General features: G+C 45.1%; 1 pseudogene; it reads right to left on the bottom strand.

Annotated features, from left to right (window-relative positions):
• Positions 1-283: 283 nt before the first annotated feature.
• On the bottom strand, positions 284-4,661 carry LOC102427355 (annotated as a pseudogene).
• Positions 4,662-11,367: the final 6,706 nt, after the last annotated feature.

Genomic DNA, 11,367 nt, shown 5'->3' on the forward strand with positions numbered 1-11,367 from the left:
ACATGGGGAAATAACCGAAGTGCCATATGAGCAATTAACAGGTAAGCAGGCTGGAGGTCTTTATGACAACTTTCAGAGACTTTAAATGGTGGTTATTTTTATAATTTTCACCAGTTATGGTTGTTTCAGAGGGAATGGGTCCAAAGGAGGAGTCCTGTACCTATTCCAGACATTGACATCTGGCCACTGTTTTTTTTGTTTTTGTTTTTGGTGGCAAAATATTTATTGTTTGCTGCCCCCCTACTCCCCAGGAGACCACAGGGGTTATGAGGGCTAGAGTGTGTCACAGCATCTTCTGAAATAGGGAGATGGACTAGGCCATCTCCCTGAGCTCTGCTTCTGTCAGCTGGAGCTCGGCCTCGTCTGCCTCCTGGACTTTGAGGGGCACCTTGACCGGGTAGCCCACAGAGGCACTGCACTCCTGCAGATGCTGGGCCTGCCACTGTGCCTCATCATGCCTGGCCGGCAGCTTGCCTGGCTCCCAGGCCGGTACAGAGCAGCCAGGGTCCTAGCACAGCCCTGGGGCACAGGAGCCCCCAGCGCCAGGACAGCTGCCACACCCATGCTGGCCAGCGCCTGTACGTAGCCTGACACTGCCGATGCCAGGGCACCTGTGGCCTCATCGGCCACTTCCAGGAAACAGTCAGACTGAGTCCAGATGAGGTTTTAATCAGCACCCAAGGAGCCCAAGGCTCGGGCAATGCTCAGGGCCAGCTTCAAGGCCAGTACTGCCTCAGGGTCCTTAGAAGCACTCTGAGGGCTCTGGGAAGGGGTAACGCAGAGGCTAGCGGGTGCTGTGGCAGCCATGAAGGGCATGAATGGTGAGAGCAGCCTCAGGCCAATGTCCAGGCAGGTGTAGAGGGTCTGGTGGGCGCACTCAGTGGTCACCTGGCCCACCCCACTCAGCACAGGCTTCAGGCACTCCCGGCAGACATCACAGAGCTCATAGCGCCAGAAGCTGTACTGGGAGGTAGTGACAGCCGGAAGTTATAGGCCTGGAAACCTTGGTTGCTGAGACTCACAGCCTGAAGTCAGCTGGCTGCAGATCCAGAGGTCCACCAGGCTCTTGTGGCCTCCAGGTTCTAAGGTGGCTGAGGGCATGAAACCCTTGCCAAGGCCATGAAGGGCAAACTTGCTGGTGTTCCAGAGCTTGTTGCAGAAGTGACAGTATCCCAGTATCTAGTTTATGTCATGCCCCTGGGATGTGTAGGCGCACAGTCCAAACTGGAGGGCATCAGTGCCACACTTGGGAATCCCGCCGGGAAGTATGCCTTCTGCCCTTCTTTAGCCCTCTCCATCTCACTGGGATCTAGATTGCTGTTCAGTAACTGGTCATGGAGGCCCTGTAGGGAGACTCCCTGGATGACATCCAGGGGGTCAATGACATTGCCCAGAGACTTGCTCATCTTCCGGCCATAGGCATCTGCACAATGGCATGGAGGTAGAACTCTCTGAAGGGCAGCCTGCCGGTGAGCTTCAGGCTCAACATGACCATCCTGGCCACCCAGGAGAAAAGGATGCCATGGCCTGTCTCCAGCAGGGTCCCTGGGTAGAACACACTCAGATCTGCTGACTGGCTGAGACATCCCAGTGAAGCAGAATTTTTGGACTGGGCAGGACGTCCCAGATTCTTTGTCCGCCAGAGTCGAAGAATGAATCCACAGACAGAAGATGGTATAGCAAAGGTGGAGATTTATTGGGGAACAAGTACAGACTCCCACATGGGAAGGGGGAAAGAGTTCCATACAACGGACTCCCCCGTGGGGATGGGAAAAGGTCCCACAGAGTTCCTTTTCCCTATGGCTTTAAAGGCTGAAAATACTTGTGCCCGATATCCCCTCTGATTGGTCACTATTCCCTTAGACTGGTTACTATAGTAACTCCTGAGCTCAAAGTTAGAACCTCACATGGGAGGTTCTTATTGTTTTCCTATTCCCTTTAGGCTTTCTTCTTCTTCTTCTGGATGAAGGGCTCTTTCTCTTTATTTTGTAAATATAGACCTTTTGCTGTTTCCAGCTCCCTCATTCTATGGAAATGTACCTGTTGCAGCTTTTCAGCTTCCCTATTCTATGGAAATGTACCTTCTGCTGCTCTGCAGCCTTGTGTTTCCTCTATGGTCCCCTTAATTTCCAAAATTTCTAAAATTTCCTAAACCTGTCCTATTTTACCCCTAAAATTCCTGTTTCAGTGGTGAAACAGGAATTTTGGGGAGTTAAAAGGGGGATCTGCAGCCTTTATAATCCATAGGAAAAAGGAACTCTGGGACCCTTTCCCCTCCCCACATGGGAGTCCATTCCATGGGACTCTTTCCCTCTCCCCATGTGGAGTCTGTACTTGTTCTTCAAAAAATCTCCACCTTTGCTATACCACCTTCTGTCCGTGGATTCATTCTTTGATTCCAGCGGACGAAGAATCCGGGTTCCAGTCCAAAAATTCTGTTTCACCAGGATGAGGCCAGAGAAAACCAGGTGTCCAATACATTCTCCTCTTGCTGGAGACTGATCTTGTCAGGGGACACTCCAAACTCCTTGACTGCCTTCTCACAGGCCTCAGCCTTGCTGTGCCCACTCACCCAGTACTGTCAGTCAGGATCCTCTGAGGGAGGGTGGCGGAGGCGGGGGGAATGGCTGGGTCGCAGACAGTGACAAAGTAGGCTGGAATGCAATGGCCCCACCACAGCTGCCGGAGATGCACCAGTCCTGGATGTTGTCCATCCAGGCGGGCCACGTCAGCTGATTGGCCTTGGGCAGAATGCAGAGGTGGCCCTGAGCCCTGGCCCGCACTGGCAGCCTGGGCCATCTCCCCACAGTGCAGGTACCACTGTGGCCACAGCAAGGGCTCTACCACGTCCTAGGATTGGTTGCAAAGTGGCACCACCATGGGGTTGTCCTTGATGCCACCTAATAGTACCCACTCCTTCAGCGCCACCAGCACCGCCTTCCAGGCCTCAAACCTGGGCAGGCCCAGGAAAGCGGGGCACATTGCCCAGGGCCCATCAGGAGTCCATGATGCTAATGGCCTCCAGACCGACCGTGCCTCTGCCTAACCTCGTGGTCTTTCTGGTCATGTGAAGGGGGGATCTAAAATCATCAAAGATGTAAGACAGGAATTGGGGAGGTGGGGTGGGGGTAGGATCACGCTCCTCCCCTTCAGGTACTAGTGTCTGGGCTCTTTGGGGTGCACAGCTACAGCCACATTTCCCAGAATTGTCTCCATGCAAGTTGTCCCTCTCTGAGCCTTGGACCTTGCAAGCAAAGGAGATGAGGACCCCAAACCCCACCTTTTCCTTGTAGCCAGGCACGGAGCGCAGTGTTCCGCTCTTCGGCTCCTTCTTGTCCACTTCGATGTCAGAGATGGCAGTGTTGAGGGTACAGGACCAGTTGACAAGGTGGGTACTGCTGTAGATGACTCCTTCCTCACGTAGCTGGACAAAGGCCTCTGTCACAGCTGTGGACAGTTGGGGGTTCATGATGAAACAGGCTTGATCCCAATCCCAGGAGATGCCGAGCTTCTGTAGCTGGTGGTAAATCTGGTCCCCTTTCTCCTCCTTCTACTTCCAGACCTCCCGCAGAAAGGTCTCACAGCACAGCTGGTGGGGGTGGGCTGCTGCTCGCGCCAGAGCTTCTTCTCCCGGAACATTTGGATGTCAATGCCCACATGGTCACAGCCAGGGTTCCACAGGTGGTCTCCCCACGCATGCGGTTCCCTCAGGTCAGGGAACCTGGATGGCATTGGTGAGCACGTGGCCCAGGTGCAGGGAGCCTGTCACATTTGGGGGTGGAATGCACATCACGAAGATGCCCCATGGATTAGGTGCTGACAGCTGGAACATCCATACTCTGGCTTGAAGAAGCCCTGCTGTTCTCACCAAGGCACCAGGCTGCCTCCAGTACCCAGGGCTGTAGGAGTTGGGCGTAGGGCCACTGATACCTTCCTATTCCCCAGGGGGGTTGGGAGATCATAGGTAATAACTCCAGGATCCTGCTTCTCCCTTTCCTCTGGTTTTGGTTTCTTCTGTTCCCTGGACAATGGTTGCTGCTATTGGACATTCTGCTTCTGTTGGAATTTCTCTAGCTTCTTTCTTTCTTTGCCTCTTTCTTGAGTTGAGCAGGTTTCTTTGAAGGTGCAGTAAGACTCAGAGACTGGCTGTTGGAAGAGAGGCCTGGCTCCTGAATACAGAACCACCTCTCCCAGCACCCCCAGAATTCTGGTTGCTGGACACAAGTGATGAACCAGCGAGTGTCATTACCCCAGATCCTGCGCAGAGGGTTCCAGGACTTATGGGAAGGGCAGCAGCAAGGCTGTGCGCCAGGTCAGCCAGAGTTGGAGCCTCCCCAGCCAGATAGGTGTGTTGCCACTCTTCCAAGGGGCTCGAAGCCCTTCCCAGAGCCCCCAGTGCAGCCTGGGGGTCCTAGACAGAACTGCTGAGTCCCAAGGTGGGCAGCGTTGCCCCACAGGCAGCTGGTATTAGCTCCGTGTTGGTGTAACTGACCCACTGTTGGAGGAGGATGGCTGCCCGGTTGCCCCTAGGGCCCCCCAGGCCTGCAGGCCACAGCAGCTGGGCCATTGCACTGCCCCCCCCACACCCAGAGCCCACCGGGCCCCTGATCCAGGGCAGGAGGGTCGGGGGAGGGGCTCCTGCTCACTAGAGGCAGCTGAAGACAGATCAGGCAGGCAGATCAGGCAGCTGGGACTGTGGGCAGTTCCCTGGGTGACCCTGGCTCCCTGGGACCACGGCCTGAGCTGTTGATACCCATGTCCACTGTTTTTAATTGTGTGGCTGAGCCAAGTAAAGTGACTTGTTTAGAGATACAAAAGAAGGCAGGCACATAGAAAGAGAAAGAAACAACAGTCAGAGAGAAACATCTCTCTGGGGTCCTTATGACTTTCCAATACCTGGTTTTAGTCTGTGAGATTGAGCTGCACTCTTGCTACCGTGTTTTCTGAGGCACCAACACATCCTTAAGACACATCATCCTTTTTTTCTGGGATTAATGCTATCTGTGGTTAAGTAAAGGTGTCTAACCAAGTAAATAATGTATGAGTTCAACCACTGAAATTTTGAAAACCAAGGAGTAAGAGGTGTGGATTCAAGGATGGCACTGCCAACAGAGATTTATTTATGAAATGCTTTTTATAACAGTCTACACTTCCTAGAGTTCTAACAGAATTATTTTGAGAATAGTTGCTCACTAACTGGATAACCTTAGAAATCTTATTGCCTCAATTTTCCCATCTGTACAATAGTTATGGTAATCAGACCCACCTAGCAGAGCTATCATGAGAGTTAAATGAGTTAAGGCATGTTAAGGGCTTTTAACAATGCCAAGCATAGTAAACATTCAACTTGAGTCTAAAATTCCTTAAGCAAAACATGGGAACAGTTTTCTTAGGACTTGGAATAGTTATAATAAAAAAAAATAGTATAAGTGCATTAATACACTGATAATATCTATTCTTTTAAAGTTTTAATTTGTAGTTATTAAATTATTTAATAAATTCTAGATTCAAGGCATGGGGCTAATCCCCTATATTGTTTATTACTAAACACTGAGTCCATTGTAAAATTCTCAGGTCAGTTTTATTTATCTAAAAAATGGCTAGTATTTCACTTCTAATTATAATAAAATTAAATAACTTATTTTGTACCTATTTAACTGCATTGAACATCAATTTAGTGTTTACCAAAAGATAACTATTAAAAAGATACAGCTACATGATCAAGCCATAGTCTGTCCTATAAAATGAGACTGTGGTTAAGTGGACAAGAGAAAATATTGTTCTACATGATGTCAGTGCACAGTTATACTCTGGGCCCATTATTGTTATTCTAAACACAGTTTTAATATCTGACAAGTTATGCAGTTACATGAATGAAAGGCGTGATGGATTTTATTACTTTATCACTAAAATTTTTCAGTTACTCAGTCATATAAGGTAAGAATGTGTCATATGAGTAAAGCATAAAAGTTGAAAATAATTTTTGCTGTTTATAATATGCTATTCAATATGTAAAACATTTGTTTCATAGACAACTATGACATTGTTATTCGTATACCAAATTTAGAGTCAGGTTTTTCTTAAGATTTCTATTTATTAACAAGGTATGGAAATAGGGGAAGCTGGATATAACAACAGCAAAATGAAAATGGTTGATTTTAGTAAACTTTAATCTTTAATTTATGTTTGCCATTCTGATAATTTTCTCCATAATCTTGAAAGTAATAAAAAACTGTTGAAAATTTAAAAGTAATGTCCCAAAAATTATATTTATATTTTCAACATAAAAATTCACAGAAAAATATGTAATACCAACTCAATGTTAATTTTAAGGGATGTAAAATACATTAAAATATATTTAGAATAGAAGGATCTTTTGTTTACCTTACCTAGATACTGTAAATATGGGCATGTATTAAGAGTAGATTAAAGAAAAAGCAAAATATATACTCTATAATTTCAGAGATAAAAGTTATCCAAATGAATACCAAATCCCTACACTTTCATCCCTATACTGCAAATAAGTCATTTCCTTTATTATTTTTTGTGTGTATATCATTTATTTTCCCCCTCTGTGAATGAAAGAAACAGACTATAAATCAAACAAATAACTTTTGCATGATAGATTATGAAAAACATTTGATCTTTTGATCTTGAAACCATACAGCAAAATGCTTTTACTTCCTGGCAGGAGTCCCAGAATCCAAGTGTCATTCAAAGAAAATATTTTTCATGATATGGTGTTTGATCTTTTTATAAATCATTCTCTTCTTTTTACTATTGAATTTCTTTACAAGTTTTTCTACAAATAGGTGCAGAATGTTACCAAAAGGGAAAAAAAAGGAAACTAATTAAAACATGGTGTTTTCAAGACTCAGCTGTAAAATTAACTAAGACATTATAAAAAGAGAGAGAACCGAAATTAAACATGTATGGGAATTGCTCACCTTTACTGCCAGCATGCACAGAGGTTTATGTTCAGTCCCTGAACACAACCTGAGCCACCAAATCTGTGAACTTCATGAATACTTGATAAACCCACAGCAACAATACCAGAATAAAAATGCTGTTAATGTTTGCACAAGCAGAACTGCCCAAGAATTTAACTATTCCAGGCCTAAAACCAGAACACGAGTCTCCTTTTTCTTTTGATTACTAAAACTTTCAGTCACTTTCACACTCAAAAAATAAAAAATTAAAGATTTTAAAGATTTTTAAAATTTGTATCAGTTCATTTATTGCTATTTTAAATATCATTTGTTCATACTGCAATGTATAAAACTATAAGGTTATTAAAAGAATAGCCATGCAGGTAACTATATTTAGTATGTCTTTTCTGGGTATTGGGCAAATATACTTTTTACATTACAACATTAAAACTTACAATATAGAATACTCAATAAATATGCTGTGAGTAAGCCTACTGGTTTTTTAATGCATGATAGTTGATATGTTACATTTCAAATATGTATATGAGAATTATTTTACACCTATAATACTGAGAAATTTCATGAACTTTGCTCCCATTAACTTATAAAAATATTCAGACAAAAACTTTGAGAAAGCTTCATTGAGAGATATCTCTATTATAAAAACCCCATGGTTGTGATGCCATTACGGCGAATGACCAAAGACTGGTCACCAGGAGGCTGCATGCACGGCAAGGCGTGCATGGGTGGGCAGGGACTTCACTCTGGGTCCCAGGGCGTGGCGGGAGTCAGTCTGGGTTCCACCGGCGCCACGGGTCTGGGTCTTGTGTGATATCACACACTGGGCCTCTAGTAAATTCATAAGTCTTAAATGCTTATAGACATTAGTTAATTTGTTCTTAGTGAAAATATGTATTTTTTTAAATGGAGTTTTTTTAATAAGAACTTGTGAGAAATGAAACCTAGTCTCAACTTTCTGTCTACCCAAGTAGCAAACTGATTTTCTCTATGGGTCTTCATTTCTTGATTGATTAAAATACTGTAAGCCTCCTACTTAAATAAGAAAAATATTTTTGGTATCAGGAATACTACTGTAGTTACTTCTCGCCTCTCAAGTTGAAGCTCGTGAGGTGTCTGGTCAGATGGTACAAAAAAATCTTGTATTGTCGAGGGTTATTTGAAAAATATAGCAATGTTTGAGGCAGATAAACTTTATGATAAGGTATAATGAGGTTAATAATCTAGAATTCTTATGACCTGGCTGAGAAATCCAAAAGCTATAGAATAAGAAAACTCATTGCTTGGTACATAGTACTTTTGGACCTAATGGGCAGAGATGAGAAATGCTGCTGCTAGAGAAATTATACTCTGTAAGGCAGGGCCAACCAATAGCTCTCAGAGAGAAGAAATTTTGAGTGCACTTGCCATTCATAGACATATGGGAAATCAGAAGCAGGTAACAGAGCAGGAAAGGAACACACAGACACTAAAATAAAGAGCAGAAGAGAATTGAGGGGATTCTTAGAAATAGTTAATAGATCACACACATAGTGGAAAAAGTGACTTAGCCAGTCAGGAATCCATGGAAGCCTATTTAATGTCATTCACAACCTGAGAGTATGACCAAATTTTAAACCACTGACCAATTCTTTTTAATACTTATTTCAGGTTCTTAAAATAATTATAGTCTGCATCAGTGAAAGTCCTGGCAAGAAAAAAAAATACACATTTAGTTGGGATTTTGAAGAGAACTTAATAAAGTATAACTATACATATCTATACTAATAAAAAGGTAATATGCTAATTAGACTGGACATTTTCCAGGGCCAAGGCAGAGGCGGTTAGGGGTGATCAGGCCAGCAGGGGAGGGCAGTTAGGGGCAATCAGGCCAGCAGGGGAGGGCAGTTAGGGCGATCAGGCTGGCAGGGGAGGGCAGTTAGGGGCAATCAGGCCAGCAGGGGAGGGCAGTTAGGGGGTGATCAGGCCTGTAGGGAAACAGCTACGGGCATCAGCCCAGCAGGCAGGCAAGTGGTTAGGAGCCAGCAGTCCCGGATTGCAAGAGGCAGTTGGACATCCCTGAAGGGGGTCCCAGATTGGAGAGGGTGCAGGCCGGGCTGAGGGACCCGCCTCCCATGCACAAATTTTGTGCACTGGGCCTCTAGTTTATATATGATATCTTTAAGATATTTATATTTAATATATGTATATGTGCATATATTTAAGATATACATGATATCATCTATATTTATAGTATACTAGAGTCCCGGTGCATGAATTCATGCATGGGTGGGGTCTCTCGGGATGACCTGTGGGGATTGGGCCCCAGCTTGCACCCCCAGCCTTGCAGCCCTGTAGCCCCACCTGGCACCCCATCTTGGCCTGCCGCTGCCCCCTCACCTGCTCCACCATCCCACTTGTGGGGTAATCAATCTGGGTCAGGCCCCCTGTCTGGCTCCCTCAGTGCCTGAGAGCCAGGCAGCAGCCCCACCTCCTGCTACTGCTGCTGGTCACTGTCTGCAGGACAATCAGGCCCCTGCTCTCACCGGCCTTGGCCTGACACTGCCTGATCACCTGCTCCACCATCCTGCCATAGTCCTACTCTCAGCGGGGCCCATCAGGGCTGGCAGAGCCTCCACTGCCGCCTGCTGCCAGCACCATGTCGCCGATGCCCACCATGTTCTGTGCTGTCCCCTGGTGGTCAGCACACGTCATAGCAAGCAGCCAAACTCCTAAACTCCCAGTGGAATGACTGCCTGAGGGAACAATTTGCATTTTAAGCTTTTATTATACAGGATGTCTTAAACACAGATTTATATATATTTTAAATATATATCAAACATATGTATAATATGTGCATATATATGTGTGTATATATATATGTATATATATATAAAATGTTTATATATAAAATGTATATATTAGGCAACTAGGGACTAGCAGCAGCAGAAAGCCACCCATAGGCTTGAAGGTACTAGGAGAAAAACTGTATCACCAGAGTTAGTTGAGAGCTAGAGCATGGAATTGAAGTAGCTTCACAGGAATTATAGCCCAGTTTACAATCCCTGCTAGAACAAACAGGGAGGAAATGGGAAGGGTTGAAGAAGGGAGAGAATGATGATGAAATATCTTAATCTCTGTCCTCAAACCCCCATATATTTTGTCTGAGCCTCCCTTTGGCCCAATCCAATCAGGAGCCAGAGAGTAAGAGAGGCTAAGTGATGCAATTTGTAGGAGACAGTCTCTTAGAAGCAAAGACAGGGCAGAGGTGTTGAGAATAGGAGTTGGGAAGATTGGGAGCATGCAGGAGTGGGGGATGAATGGATGGGGTTAGAGGTGGGGGATGAAGGTATTCAGTCCAACTAGAATAATCTTTTGGGATCCATTAGGTTGTTGAGTCACTAAACTTCTTGATTAATATATAAGAGAGTGAGCTTTATACTGGCCTCCACTCTATTAATTTAATAAGATTTCGAAAAGAATGAAATTAACCATATACTTTGCCCTAGGTATCCTATATAATAAAAGGGTAATATGAAAATTGACCCTAACAGCAGAACGACTGGGAATGACTGGTCACTATGACACACACTGACCACCAGGGGGCAGACACTCAATGCAGGAGCTGCCCCCTGGTGGTCAGTGTGCTCCCACAGGAGGAGCTCTGCTCAGCCATAAGCTAGGCTGACGGCTGCCAGCACAGCATTGGTGGCAGGAGCCTCTCCCGCCTCCTCAGCAGTGATAAGGATGTTCGACTGCAGCTTAGGCCTGCTCCCCGCTGGCAAGTGGACATCCCCCGAGGGCTCCTGGGCTGCCAGAGGGATGTCTGACTGCCAGCTTAGGCCTGATCGCCCAGGGAGGTGGACATCCCCTGAGGGGTCCCAAACTGCGAGAGGGCACAGGCCAGGCTGAGGGACGCCCTCCCCCCCCCGAGTGCACAAATTTTTGTGCACCAGGCCTCTAGTAAAATATAAAATGTAATTTAAACAATTAATATATCAAGAATTAAATAGATATGTAATATCACAATTCAATTCTTAGACAAAATATATACATGCATATACTTATACATATACATATATACATACATATATACATACACGATATAATATTCCAGTAATGAAATTTTATTATTTATATACTAGAGTCCTGTTGCACAAAATTCATACAAGGGGCTTGGCCCTCACAGCCTTAGGCTTCTTCCAGAAGGTCGTCCGGATGGTTGTTCTGCTGTTCGGTCTAATTAGCATATTAGCTCTTTATTATATAGGATTTGCTTATATGTATTGTATTTACATATGTATATGTACATGTATATAGAGTTTTTAAATATGTTTTTATTGATTTTAGAGAGAGAGGAAGGGAGATGGAGAGAGAGAAATATCATGTGAGAGAGAAACATTGATGGGCTTCCTCCTGCACTCACCCAGATTGGGTTCAA

Source organism: Myotis lucifugus, unplaced genomic scaffold, assembly GCF_000147115.1.
Source record: "Myotis lucifugus unplaced genomic scaffold, Myoluc2.0 scaffold_142, whole genome shotgun sequence".
Lineage (NCBI taxonomy): Eukaryota > Metazoa > Chordata > Mammalia > Chiroptera > Vespertilionidae > Myotis > Myotis lucifugus.